General features: G+C 39.5%; 1 long non-coding RNA gene across 1 annotated transcript in view; it reads left to right on the top strand.

The window, feature by feature from the left end:
* Positions 1-9,062, top strand: part of LOC108531176 (uncharacterized) — a 12,547-nt gene extending 3,485 nt beyond the window's left edge. Inside the window, exons 2-3 of the long non-coding RNA XR_001886078.1 lie at positions 1,066-1,262; positions 9,024-9,062. This is a non-coding gene — a long non-coding RNA (uncharacterized LOC108531176). The remainder of the gene's footprint in view (positions 1-1,065; positions 1,263-9,023) is intronic.
* Positions 9,063-15,333: the final 6,271 nt, after the last annotated feature.

Raw genomic sequence — 15,333 nt, 5'->3', positions numbered from 1 at the left:
TGGGGGTGGGGGATGGGGTGGGGGTGGGGGCAGCTTTTTTTCCTTTATTGTCCCCGCCCATCTTCCCTTTCTGTCCTGTCAGAGTGCCCTTTTTTCAATCCTCCCTGTGATTGGCTACTTTTAGAATCCTGCTGATTGGTGCGTTTTACAGGGCTCTGATTGGTGTGTTTTACAGAGCAGTGATTGGTGCGTTTTACAGGGCTCTGATTGGTGTGTTTTACAGAGTGCTGATTCGTGCGTTTTGCAGAGCACTGATTGGTGTGTTTTACAATCTTCTTCTAACAGAAGAAAGTTCCCCGAGTTCCCACTCCGTCAGGGAAGTCCAGCTGGCCTCATCTCTCAATACAGTTTTCTAATTAATGCTTGTGTATTTCAGTCACTTATTTATTCATTGACATTCTCGCCTGCACATGCATCACAGGGGAGCATCTTGGTTTAACAGTTTTGTGTGAATGGTATGGGTACCCGAAGATGTTTGGTGAATGTGCTAAGGAGGTAAACTTTCAAATATATTCCCAAGGGATCATGCCAGTGTATTTCATGATTTTTTACAGTAAAAATCTGGTACCATATTTGGAACCAAGTAGAAACATAAAGATGTTGGACCGTTTTAAAATGTTTTCAGTGAAACAGAACGGATAACTGCAAGGCAGAAATATGTATAACTTCTAGATTACACTTTTTAAAAGCAAACTTTTGCAAAGGTAGAAAATGAAACGAGAAAAGCCAGTTTTCCAGAAGTGTCCAGTACAATATTTCTCTAATTATTGCTCTCTTATAGATGATAAACAGTGATAATAATTTTCTAAAAATATTTCCCCCAAGGAGCAAAGGATAAACAAGATGGATATACAGATATATTATTAAGGGTATATTAATAATTTCCTACATATATCACAGGCAGCAAATGACAGATATTGTGAATTGTTACTCTAAAAATGTCCATACTAATCAGTAAAGGTTGCAATTTAATATTTCTGCCAAAGAATCCAGAAGTTATTAATGTGTTTTAAGTGCCAAAACTAACATGATCTCACAGCCAGAACTTCTCCTTTGTTGGCTTAGAAATAAATCATTGGCAACAGTTTGTGCTGGGGATTATGATCGCAGTGGGGATCTAGAGAACTTACGAGTCCTGTGATGGAAGCTAAACATATCCAAAGTGGTGTATGAAAACAACCAGGGGTGTGGACAAGAGACACGGCCTCCAGACTGGACTGAACATCTTACCAGTAAAAATAATTTTGAGCAACTCAATACATGTATGTTTGTTTATAAGTTATATGCATTTATGAATTTATTGTATATTTTATGTGAATACCAATATATTGTTTACATTGTAAAACAGAGAGAAATATAAATTTTAGAAGGATATATGAAAGTACATATAAATAAAAAAAGCAAGGAGGCTGAGGCAAGAGAATCGCTTGAACCCAGGAGGTGGAGATTGCAGTGAGCCAAGATTGTGCAACTGCACTCCAGCTTGGGCAATGGAAGGGGACTCCATCTCAGGGGTGAAAAAAAAAAATCAAAGAAAAGCACTGGAATGGAGACATGCAGATCTCTGCAGATCCTCTCCCCAGTGATACAGCTCTACCTGATGAAACTTCTTATTTTATTTTGAAATTTATTTTTAGCTATAATGAACTTTATTTTTTAAAATTTCTGGTGATGTAATTTTTTAATTTCTATAGTCATGTGGATGAATTGTGGAGTGGTGAAGTCTGAGGTTTTAGTGCACCCATCACCAAGCCATATACATTGTACACAATATGTAGTTTTTTATCCTTCACCCCTTTTCTGGCTTCTGAGTCTCCAATGTCCGTTCTAGCACTCTGTATGCCTTGGCGCACCCATAGCTTAGCTCCCACTTATGAGTGAGAACATACGGTATTTGCTTTTTCATTCCTGAGTAATTTCACTTAAAACAATGACCTCCAGCTCCATCCAAGTTCCAGCAAAAGACGTTATTTTGTTCTTTTTTTATGGATGAGTAGTATTCCATGATGTATATATGCCACATTTTCTTTATCCACTCATTAGTTGATGGGTAATTATGTTAGTTCCATATCTTTGCAATTGTGAACTGTGCTGCAATAAGCATATGCGTGCAAGTGTCTCTTTGATATGGTGACTTCTTTTCCTTTGGGGTAGATACCTAGTAGTGGGATTGCTGGATTGAATGGTAGATCTACTTTTAGTTCTTTGAGAAATCACCATACTGTTTTCCAAAGAGGTTGTAATAATTTACATTCCCATCAGCAGTGTATAAGCGTTCCCTTTTCACCACATCCACACCAACATCTGTTGCTTTTTGATGTTTTAGTAATGCCTACACTGGCTGTTGTAAGGTGGTATTTCATGGTGGTTGTAATTTGCAATTCCCTGATGATTAGTGATGTTGAGCCTTTTTTCATGTTTTTGGCCATTTGTACATTTTTCTTTTGAGAAATGTCTATTCATGTCATTTTCCCACTTTTACATGGGATTATTTTTTTCTTGCTGATCAGTTTTGGTTCCTCATAGAAACTTCCTAGAATGATCCACGCCCATATAGATTCACTGGTGAATTATACCAAACATTTAAGGGAGAATCAATATAAATTTTTTACAAACTCTTACAAAAGATATAAGAGGAGGAACACTTAACAATTTATTCTGGGAGGTGAGTATTACCCTGAAATCAAACCACACAAAATCCTCACAATAAAATAAAACTACAGGTCAATATCTCTTGCAAATATAGAAATAAAAATACTGCAAATATTACAAATAAAAATTACTAGCCAACATAATCTAGGAGCATATAAAAGGCATTATACACCATGACTGGCTGGTCCAAGTGCAGTGCTGACACAAATAATTGATCACAACCAGTTACAGATTTGTTCCTTCTCCACTCCCACTGCTTTACTTGACTAACCTTAAAAAATAAAAAATAAAAAAGTTTAAGACAAAAAACAAATTATCATCTTAATAGATACAGAAAAATCATTTGTCAAAATGAAACATCCTTTTCTAATAAAAATGTCCAACAAACTAGAAATAGAAAGGAGTTTCCTCAACCCGATAAAGGGCATTTATAAAAAACCTACAGCTAACATCACACTTAATGGTGAAAGACTGCTTTTTTTCCCCAAAGAAGCAAATATTAGTAGATCTAAAGGGAGTGATAGAGAGCAATAAAATAATAGTAGGGTACTTCAACACCCTAATTTCAGCAAAAGACCGATCATATAGACAGAAGAATCAACGTACAACCAAGAAGCATATGAAAAAATGCTCAACCTAACTACACATCCGAGAAAGGCAAATTATATTGACATAGTTTGGTTGTGTGCCCACCCAAATCTCATCTTGAATTGTTCCCATAATCTCCACGTGTCTTGGGAGGGACCCAATGGGAGGTAATTGAATCTTGGAGGCGGTTACGCCCATGCTGCTGTTCTTGTGATAGTGAGTCCTCACTAGATCTGATGGTTTTATAAAGGGCTTTCCGCCCTTTGCTTGGCACTTCGCCTTGCTGCTGCCATGTGAAGGACGTGTTTGCTTCTTCTTCCACCATGATTGTAAGTTTACTGAGGCCTCACCAGCCATGCTGAACTGTGAGTCAATTAAACCTCTTTTCTTTATAGATTACCCAGTCTCTGGTACATCTTTATTAGCAGCATGCGAATGGACTAATACACATATGATCTAGCAATCCCACTACTGGGTTTATGTCTAAAAGAAATGAAATCAGTATGTCGAAGAGGGACATCTGCACTGTCATGTTTGTTCCATTAGTATTCACAATAGCCAAATTATGGAATCAAGCCAAATGCTCATCATCAGATGAATGGATAAAGAGAATATTATATGCAATGAAATAGTGTTCACTCACAGAAAAGGATGAAACCCTCTCATTTGTGACAATATGGATGAGCCTGGAGGCCATTTAGTTAAGTGAAATAAGCCAAGCACAGAAAGACATATATACTACAAGATATCACCTATATGTGGAATCTAAAAAAACTGACTGATACGAGTTGAGAGTAGAACAGTGGTTACCAGAGACTGAGGAGAATAATGAGAACAGGGAGAAGGGGAGAAGGTGGTCAATAGGTGGAATGTTACAGTTAGGAGAAATAAGTACTACTGCTCTTTTGCACAGTAGAGTGACTATAGCTAACAATAATGCATTGTATATTTCACATATCTAAAAGAGAAGATTTTGTCGTGAATATTCTCATGACAAAGCAATGATAAATAAGGTGATGAATATGCTAATGAACATGATTTGCTTATGTAATGTAGACATGTATGGAAACATCACACTGTACCCCATACATATGTATAATTATTGTATGTCAATAAAAAATAAAGTTCATTAGCTTCAAAAAAAAATTGACAAGCTAGTATCAAAAGTCATGTAGGAATGCAAGAGGACCAAAACAGAGAAAGTCATATGGAAAAAGAAGAACAATGTTGAGGCCTCATGATTTCTGATTTAGAAACTTACTACAAACCTATATGGTACTAGCAAACGACATATACATCAATGGAACAGAACTGAGTTCAGAAATAAACTCTCACATTTGCAGTTAATTGAGCATTCAATAGGAAAAGAATTGTTTCATCAACAAATGTTTATAAAACAACCGAATATTCACACACAAAGGAATAAAGTTGGGCTCCTTCTTCCTACCACACACAAAATTTAACTAAAAATGTATTATATGCCTCAATGTAAGGGCTAAAACTAAAACTTTCAGAAAAGAACATAAATTTTATGAACTTGGGCCTGGCAAAACTTGTTACACACATCAAAATCAGTAGTAACAGATGAAAAATCAGTAGTAGAAGGCCTCATCAAAATTAAAAATGTTTCTGCAGCAAATTATACCATCAAGAAAGTCAAAGAAAACATGAAAATGGTACAAAAGATTTGCAAATTCTATATCTGATAAGGAGCTCAATAATAAATGAACATTTCTCCAAAAAAGATATACAAATGGCCAGTAAGCATAGGAAAGGATACTCAAAAGCATTAGCCATTTAGAAAACACAAATCAAAACCACAATAAGATACCACTTCACAGCCTCTAGAAATGCTATAGTAAAAAAGACAATCACAAATTTGTGAGGGTGTGAAGAAACTGGAACACTCATGTATTGCTGGAGGGAATGTAAAATGTTGCAACCATTTTGGAAAACAATTTGGGAGTGCTTCAAAACACTAACCATAGCCTTATCAGATGAGCCAGAAATTTTCTTCTATTTATTCAAGAAAATAAAACATATCCACACAAAAACTTGTATACAAATGTGCACGGTAGCAGTATTCATAACAGTAAAAATGGGGAACCAATCCAAATGTACATCAACTGATGAAGGAATAAACAAAACATGATATATCCATACAATGGAATATTATTCAGCCATAAAAGGAATAAATTATTGACACATAATACAATATGGATGAACTTTGAAAACATTATACTAGGTGAAAGGAGTCAATGACGAAAGATCAGATAGTATAATTCATAGACATAATATGAAAAATAGATATTTAAGGGCTGATAAAAATGTTCTAAGTTGAGATTTTGGTGACTGCTGCATAACTGTGAATATAGTAAAGCCTTTTTCATTCTGTACCTTAAATGGGTGAATTTTGTGTGGCATGTGAATTATATTTTAATAAAGCTGTGAAAATGCATATACATAAAATACTAGCTTTCGTTTTTCTCTCGTGCTCCAGTGAGATGCAGAAGTCAGAAAAGAGAGGATCAGGAAGCCATCAATTCTGCTTTTACCTGTGCACTTTTTTCTTCTGTAGTTAAAACTAAGTAAGAGCTCTCAGGTCATTTCCATAAAATCCATCCCCTTTCTTATGTGTTTATTTCTTTGATGATGTTCAAGGTTCCTTTTCTTTTTTCCCCCTTCAGCACTATATTGTATAAAACGGTCTGCAAGCCAAGCGTTCTTCTTCTGCCTCCATTTGTATGTAAATCGGTTCAGGTGATGTGTTAAACTATAACTTTAAATTTGTGACTTTAAAATTCAGTTGAACACCATGCTGTGATGAAAGAACATTGAACTTTATGCTAGAGGTCCTGGTTAATCCAAATTCTATTCTTAGATCTAACAATCTTTTCTATGGTAACAGCTACCTCTATGGGCCTAAGGCTTCTCATCAGTGACTGAAATACTTGTTTTTAAAAAAAAATCCCTAATATTTATTTTTTTTAATTGATGTTTAAAAATTTCCTTTCTCTATTTTTTTCTTCTCAGCTTTTTTAGTAGTCAGGAATGTGTTACAAGAACTGCTAAAGGTCTGAATGGTCCTGTGTTTCTTAACTGTACAACATGTGGGCTCACTGCACCTGAAGTTACTATAGCTCTAAATGTCAACGATTCTGAATATTAATAACTTTCTGATTATGTAAAGACCACATAGTATAAGGTTAAGGGGCCTTCTGGGTCTAGAAACTGTGGGCTCTGATCTCTTTCTGTTTAGTCATTGTAGGATCTTATGACCTTGGGTAAGCTGTGTAAATTCTTTTTTTTTTTTTTGAGACAGTTCTCGTTCTTGTTGCCCAGGCTGGAGTACAATGGCTCCGCGTACCACAGCCTCCGCCTCCCGGGTTCAAGTGATTCTCCTGCCTCAGTCTCCCAAGTAGCTGGGAATAACAGTCATGCACCACCATGCCCAGCTAATTTTGTATTTTTAGTATAGACGGGGTTTCTCAGTGTTGGTCAGGCTGGTCTCCAACTCTCGACCTCAGGTGATCCGCCTGCCTCAGACAGCCTCCCTAAGTGCTGGGATTACAGGCGTGAGCCACCACACCTGGACTGTAAATTATTTATACTTCTTTTTCCTGGTCTAAAACATGAGGGTAAAAATTAAGATGTAAATGATAGGAATGTGTTAAGAAATAAATGAGCTAAGGTATGCAAAATATAGAACTCAATACTTAGAATTTAGTAAGTTATCTTTTTTTTTTAGAAGTGCCAACATCTTTTCTTTTTGTCAAATTACACTTGCTAGTATGGGCCACTTTTCATTGGTTCCTCCAAAGGAAAGGTAATATTAAAGCAAGGTATGTAGGTAATTAATTTCAAAAAAAATCCTTTAATGTTTTACTTTATTAGAAAATTAATGTTACCCCTTGATTTTTTTTTTTTTCTCTTTTAAACATGTAGTGTCGATATGGAAGTGCTGGGAAGGGATTATGGAAGTGTGCGAAGGGAAGAACGTGGTCCCTTTAAATGATACTGAAGGGAGAAGGGAAGTGCTTGGTAGAGAAGGGTGTGGTCCCTGGCTAGGGCTCTACCCCCACGGACCTAGATGAGGACAGGTGAGACCACCCTGGCCTGCCACACCCCCGTCCTGTGCCTAAAACTTCGTGAGACCCTAGCAGGCAGACACATAGGCGGCTGGACAGCAGGAGAGGCACACCAGAAGAGTAACACAGGGGATGTGGAGAGACAGGTACTGGCACGCCAGCAGGCCACCGACCACCAATGGGCAGAAGCAGAATGACGCCTGCAGGCTGCTGATGGACAGAAGCAGAACCATGCAGAGTTTGGTTGGGGCAGCCGGAGGAGAACCCAGGATGCGGAGTGGCCCAACTCCAGAGGAAAACCATCTTCCTTCTGGCTCCCCCATCTGCTGAAAGCTACTTCTACTCAATAAAACCTTAGGCTCATTCTCCAAGCCCACGTGTGATCTGATTCTGGTACACCAAGGCAAGAACCTGGGATACAGGAATACGTTTGTCCTTGCGATGAGGCGGGGATCTCCTTGAGCTGACCAACACAAGCTGCCTACAGGCGACTAAACTAGAAGAGCACCCTGTAGCAAGCCCCCTGGGGCTTCAGGCGCTGTAAACATTCACCCCTAGACAGTGCCTCAGGGTGGGAGCCCCCACAGCCTGCCCAGCTGTGTGCTCTCCTAGAGGTTTGAGAGACCGGGCACTGAAGAAGCCAGCCACACCCTATCACAGGCCATGCGAGGAGGACAAGGGAACTTTTCCGTTTCAGTGTAAAAAGTTTCTCAAAGCCAAAGCTGATTAAACTCTTCAATAGAAACTTTATGAGCCTTTAGACTCAAGGAGAACTGTTTCTGGGCCTGGGTAACTAAGTGACACAAAGTCAAGGAGTAGCTCTCCACCACCTGGGGTCAGAAGTTGTGGGAGAATCAGAGGCAGGTCTGTGACATTTTTAACAGCAGACTGAGAGGGATGGGTAGATGCATGACAGTGACTGCAACAGACGGTTTTCTTTAGAAGTACGAGTGTGCAGCCCTGAAGGCTGTCCAAGAAATAGCTGTTGACAGTTAGTGCAAGAGAAAGGGAGATTTTAATCTCCTTACAAGTTGTAGCCAGTCTATTTTTGAGCTATATATATTTGGATCTGAGTGTTCATGACTCATATCTCTGACTGAAACCTATGTGTATACATTAAAATCTCAAAAGCAGAAGTTTGAGTTACATAAAAAGCAGACTTTCATTTCAGGATAATTGTCATATGCATGGTTTGAAAAAGTGGCTCGTGGCCGGGCGCGGTGGCTCACGCCTGTAATCCCAGCACTTTGGGAGGCCGAGGCGGGCGGATCACAAGGTCAGGAGATCGAGACCATCCTGGCTAACATGGTGAAGCCCCGTCTGTACTAAAAATACAAAAAATTAGCCGGGAGTGGTGGCAGGTGCCTGTAGTCCAGCTACTCGGGGAGGCTGCAGGCAGTGAGAATGGCGTGAACCCGGGAGGTGGAGCTTGGCTAGTGAGCCGAGATCGCGCCACTGCACTCAGCCTGGGGACAGAGCAAGACTTCGTCTCAAAAAAAAAAAAAAAAGAAAGAAAGAAAAAGTGGCTGGTGAGGGTGACAAGACACAACCTGAAAATATTAGCAGTGAGTTTTAATAGCCCATGCTTACGTTTGTAAGCAGTGAGTTCCAAAATACTCAGTTTCCTCTCATGTTAGATGTCAACATTGCAGTTTGGCTTTCTCTGCTGCTCTGTTCTAGCTTTTCTCATTCCAGGACCCAGGTTAAAGGAGAACCCTCTTACTTGAGATGTGCCAAGCATCCACCAATTTGGATTTATTTGGGAAAAATCAAGGGAGCTGATGGAAACCACAATGGATCTTAAAGCTTTCTGTCTCCACCTGGCATATGTTTAAACACAAGTAAGTATTACTCCTACACCAAGGCAAGTCACCCTAACCCCATAGCTGGTGTCAACAGCAGCCATGGATGTATATGCTTATCCTGCACAGGACACTGTAAAATCACTTGTCTGGCCAGATGGGGCTGTATATAATCCTCCAAATTATTTAGAAACTAAAAGTAAGGGAGAATGACCAGTTCAGAACAATTAATGCCAATCTACCACACAAGTCAGCTATTGCCAGATTCTATTCTTCGATTCCTTGCTTTTATTTTCTATCTTTAGAAATGAGCCAGGTTTACCATTATTTCACCAACAGAAAGCTTTATTTGTTTTTGTCACTGAATTATCTCAACTCATGTAGCATGACGCTTCTGTTCTTTTTATAACAGTTTACACGTTCTTGTTTTTTGCTAGACACTGGTTTTTCAGGCTGGGAACAGGCCTCCTTAAATTTATGGGTCACTTGGTACTGACTCAGAAAAAGCAGTTCTCTAACTGATTCACTGCCATTTATGTACAGGATTTCTGCATGATTTCTTGTAACTCTACCTATGATATTATAAATCATAATTCATTGAGGGATAGGACCGTGTTTTCAAGTTAAATACTATTTCTGGTGGTATTTTAATAGTGTAACACCATATATTAGATAATAGATAAGAATGCTTAAAATATTCCTGCAGGCTATCAAATATGGTAGTGTTTCAGATAGTCTTCACAGTCTTAATTTTTATAGCTAAACTTGGAATTATTCAAAGCATTTCTCCTTGCTATAATGAAACTAATGAGCAATGCAGTGAAAATTTATGTAGTATTCCAAAAGGCCACTATTAATTATCAATGTTTTTGGCCGAGCACGGTGGTTCACACCTGCTAATTCCAGTACTTTGGGAGGCCGAGGAGATGGGATCGGCCCTGAGATCAGGAGTTCACTACCAGCCTGGCCAACATGGTTGAACCCCATCTCTAACTAAAAAATACAAAAAATTAGCTGGGACGTGGTGGCGGGCACCTGTAATAATCCCAAGCTACTCGGGAAGCTGGAGGCAGGAGAATGCTTGAACCCGGGGAGGCGGAGGTTACCAGTGAGCCAAAGATCACACCATTGCACTCCAACCTGGGCCACAAGAGTGAAACTCTGTCTCAAAAATAATAATTCATAATAATCATCATTTCATCAATGTTTCATGCAATGACTATGTGGCCACTTCCTTTCTATTTTGTTCAGCTCAGTTCATTTTGTGTAACAAACTTTGCTCATTCATTCTTTTGAAATTTTATTCCATGGCCATAGTAACTTTTGGCTTTGTATAAACATTTAATTTTAAAGATTTCACATTAATTTTTCACTATAACTTCTTAATACCAATGCAAGGTGGATCTGCTAAATGATTGAGTTGTTAAAGCAACAGATTTTGATGTTTCATTGAAATATTATAATGTTTTTACCTTTCTATAGAGCTATTCCATCTTCTTCATTTTATTTAATTTTAATCTGTCATGTGATAATAAAAGCTAATAGCCCAGGTTCTTTAAGTACATAAACATGTTGGTAGAATCAGACATGTTCTGAAACAAAATGGCTTTTATGGCTCTTAATACCGTTTGTTGTTTTACTTTTTCAGTATGTTAAGCTGTACCCCTAGTGTCTAAAATAATTATTGCAATTAACCAAACTGTATTATTATCTAGACAAGTATTTATCCCAATTAAAAATAGTATTAATATGTCTTTAGTTATTTTCCTGTAAGTTTTTTCATTTCTTGTTTTTACTTGAGGAATTTTGTGGGCTTTTTCATAGGAGAAATCCCCTATCTTTTTATCAAATTTCATTAATCTTAATTTAGAATAGTTACAATTATTGCCATGATCTCATACCAACTACTTAATTTTACTAAATCTTAACTCTATCAATTTTCATATGATTAAAAAATTGTTTTAACAAAGCTAATTTCTGAAGACATGCTAGTGCCATACACTGCCACTGCCCCTTCTTTCTCAACTCTCTTTTCTTTCCCACTTCTCCTTTTTATATCCATAGACAATTTCAATTTTCTTGTCTTCTTTTCTAGTCTTCTGTGTTTTGTGTCATCTCCCCCACTTTCTCTTTCTTCCAGCTTTTCTGCCTTTACTTTGGTCCGTCATTCATTTTTCACCCCATTTATTTTTCTAATATCATTCTTGGAATTTGTATCTACTTGATGTTTTCACTTGAAATTTACTTGATCTTTCTCTTTGTCCTTTAATAATTTATGATTGCTGTCACAGCACACTACAATCTCTGCTGCCTTCTAATGTCAGGGATGCTTTGAGAGGGTGCAAGTCTTCCTTCTGCCTGTCTGATGGAAACCAAACCTGGCAGACCAGAAGAGAAAGCTAAAGTCGCTGAATAAGTGGGAGGTTCAGGTATTAGCACTTTAGGTAGAAAGGGAAAAAAAACAATCATGTGAGACTGAAGGAGGTAATTTATAACATAAAGGTAAAAGACATGGCAATTGTGGAGAAAAGACAAACTGCTTAGAGGATAGATTTCAAAGGCAGAAGTACATTACAGGAGTTCAGAGACAGAAAAAGAAAGTAGAGCTGCCTGAGAAAATGGAGCAGCAGGAAAAAAAGAGGAAATTTCTCTTAAAATAAAGACGCAAATATTCACATAAAGTTTCACCATTTTTAAGCAAAATTAAAGAAAATAATTTGAAAATTTTTAGATATCACAAATAAAGATAAATTCTTGACAGCCTCCAGAAAGAAAAATAACTGGTTAGTAAGTAAAGAAACTGGGGAGGCCAAGGTGGATGGATCATGAGGTCAGGAGATCGAGACCATCCTGGCTAACACAGTGAAAACCCGTCTCTACTAAAAAAAAATACAAAACAATTAGCCCAGCGTGGTCACGGGTGCCTGTAGTTCCAGCTACTCGGGAGGCTGAGGCAGGAGAATGGCGTGAACCCGGGAGGTGGAGCTTGCAGTGAGCCGAGATCACGCCACTGCACTCCAGCCTGGGCGACAGAGCGAGACTCTCTCTCAAAAACTAACTAACTAAATGAATAAATAAATAACATAAAAATAAAATAAAACTAAATAATAGAAGGTAAACAGATTTGCAGGTTTATGACAGTATGATTTTGACTTCTGCTAATATACCACTTATGCTTGATAACAAGAGAAATACCAAATGTGTGAGGACTATAAAACTACACCATCATATATTATCTCTAGAAATACGCTTCAGTATTTTAAAAAAGCAGACATTGGGACCAGGCACGGTGGCTCACACCTGTAATCCCAGCACTTTGGGAGGCCGAGGCAGGTGGATCACAAGGTCAGGAGATCGAGACCATCCTGGCTAACAGGGTGAAACCCCATCTCTACCAAAAATACAAAAAATTAGCCAGGCGGCAGAGAGAGACCCCGTCAAAAAAAAAAAAAAAAAAGCGGACATGGGGAGAGAGGAGTGAAGATAATATTATAAAAATATTAAATAACAAAGTTCTATGTTTCTTATGGAGGAACCCACAGAAACTGTTTTTTGTTTTGTTTTGTTTTTTTCTTGAGACGGAGTTTCACTCTTCTTGCCCAGACTGGAGTGCAATGGTGCGATCTCGGCTCACTGCAACCTCCAACTCCTGGGCTCAAGCGATTTTCCTGCCTCAGTCTCCCAAGCTGGGAATACAGGCATTTGCCTCCGTGCCCGGCTAATTTTGTATTTTAGTAGAGACGGGGTTTCACCATGTTCTTCAGGCAGGCTTCAAACTTCTGACCTCAGGTCATCTGCCTGCCTCGGCCTCCCAAAATGCTGGGATTACAGGCATGAGCCACCACGCCTGGCCTCTTTTGGTCCNTGGAGTGCAATGGTGCGATCTCGGCTCACTGCAACCTCCAACTCCTGGGCTCAAGCGATTTTCCTGCCTCAGTCTCCCAAGCTGGGAATACAGGCATTTGCCTCCGTGCCCGGCTAATTTTGTATTTTTAGTAGAGACGGGGTTTCACCATGTTCTTCAGGCAGGCTTCAAACTTCTGACCTCAGGTCATCTGCCTGCCTCGGCCTCCCAAAATGCTGGGATTACAGGCATGAGCCACCACGCCTGGCCTCTTTTTGGTCCTTTTCCTTTTCCTTTTCCTTTTCCTTTTCCTTTTCCTTTTCCTTTTCCTTTCCTTTCCTTTCCTTTCCTTTCCTTCCCTTTCCTTTCCTTTCCTTCCCTTTCCTTTCCTTTCCTTCCCTTTCCTTCTTTTCTTTTCTTTTCTCTTTTCTTCTTTTTTTGAGAGGGAGTCTCGCTCTGTCGCCCAGGCTGGAGTGCAGTGGCGTGATCTTGGCTCACTGCAAGCTCCGCCTCCTGGGTTCACGCCTTTCTCCTGCCTCAGCCTCCCTAGCAGCTGGGACTACAGGCGCCGCCACTACACCTGGCTCATTTTTTGAATTTTTAGTACAGACGGGGTTTCACCATGTTAGCCAGGATGGTTTCGATTTCCTGACTCGTGATCCGCCCGCCTCGGCCTCCCAAAGTGCTGGGATTACAGGCGTGAGCCACCGTGCCTGGCCCTCCTTGGTTCTTTTATGTTGATAGGGAAATGTATTTTTCATAATGATAAAATCATTAGATTAAAATTGCCTGTATGACTTCCAAAATCTTAAAATTGTGTATAACTGGCTCTCCATCTGAGGGGGGAAATGAAGGGGAAAAGGGGGGAAAGGGGAAAATAATTGTTTTAAAAAAATAAGAAGCATCATTTAACAAAAGCTCATCAAGAAATTGCAAGGACAGTGGTAATATGATGGACTCTGGATTCTCTAACTCAAACTTTTTCCTATCCCCTTCTATCAGGAAGCAGCAGGAAAGCTCACAACTAGGTTCTCCAGTCTCTGCTGAAGCTGACTTCTCAGCGCGATGAGGTTCCAGGCGCCACATGCTCTCAGACACCCAGAAGGCCTTTGATTTGGGGCTGAGTCAGCTCAGCTGTTTGAGAGAGAAGTTGGAAGCCACTCCGTTTGTTGACACGAAGCATGACATGGAAACTGAATCATGTATTTGACAGTGGTGACAACCCCTCATTAGGAAATATAAATGCTTTTGAATAACCATGGATCATTGAAAAAAACAAGGGCATTGTGTACTGAGCTATAAGGCGAAACTCAATTAATTTACCAAAAGTAGAATTTTCACAGTTAAAACATAGTAAGAATCTTACTTAAAATTGTCAGTTAAAATGGAATACAACTAGAAATTAGATAGCAAAAATATCCAATTAAATGGTTCTTACCCAAAGGGGCAGTGCTCTGACCTTCTTGGGGAGCATTTGGAAGTGAGTAGGGGCATTTTGGTTGTCAGGAAGCCCCCACCAACTGTTGGCACTGGTAGGCAGGGTACGGGGGTATATATATCCTGACATCGATGGGAGAATTCTTCTCTCTCAGGGAAGTTGCCCTTTACAAGTGCCAAGGGTAGCTGATAAGGAAACACTGTCCTAAGCACTGGAATTTTAAAGAAAAAAGAAAAAAAAAAAGAGATTAAGGCTGGGCGCGGCAGTTCATGCCTGTAATCCTAGCACTTTGGGAGGCCGAGGCAGGTGGATCACGAGGTCAGGAGATCGAGATCAGCCTGGCCGAGATGGTGAAACCCTGTCTCTACTAAAAATACAAAAATTAGCTGGACGTGGTGGTGGGTGCCTGTAATCCCAGCTACTCAGGAGGCTGAGGCAGAAGAATCACTTGAACCCGGGAGGCGGAAGTTGCAGTGAGCGGAGAGCGTACCACTGCACTCTTGCCTGGGTGACAGGGCAAGACTCCTTCTCAAGAAAAAGAAGAAAAAAGAAAAGTCATGTTTTCAAGCGGTGTGAGAGGAGGAGAGTAAAGGAAAAATGCGCTGTCTTTCTTCCACACGAGAGACTATATAATGCAAAGTGGCGTTCACCTGCCCTGCTCCTTTGCTGACTATAGTATGTCACCATTCATACCAGAATGCAATCACACTAGCCTTGAAAACAACCAGGGGAAAAATGGATCGGTAAGGTTTAGGCAATTATCTCATTTTTCACCTTTTATTGCAAGTGCCATAACTAGATCCCAATTTTAGAAGATCTCATCCATAGCATTTGTTAACGGGCCAAAGAAGAGAGAAAACTGCTGATGTACACGCTGTTTTCTGAATATGAGCTGCTGTGTGTGTGTGTGTTTTTTTTTTT

This window comes from Rhinopithecus bieti, unplaced genomic scaffold (assembly GCF_001698545.2).
Source record: "Rhinopithecus bieti isolate Rb0 unplaced genomic scaffold, ASM169854v2 scaffold_8350, whole genome shotgun sequence".
Classification (NCBI taxonomy): domain Eukaryota; kingdom Metazoa; phylum Chordata; class Mammalia; order Primates; family Cercopithecidae; genus Rhinopithecus; species Rhinopithecus bieti.
The sequence above is the reverse complement of the archived record's forward strand: the minus strand, read 5'-3'. Positions and strand labels throughout refer to the sequence as shown.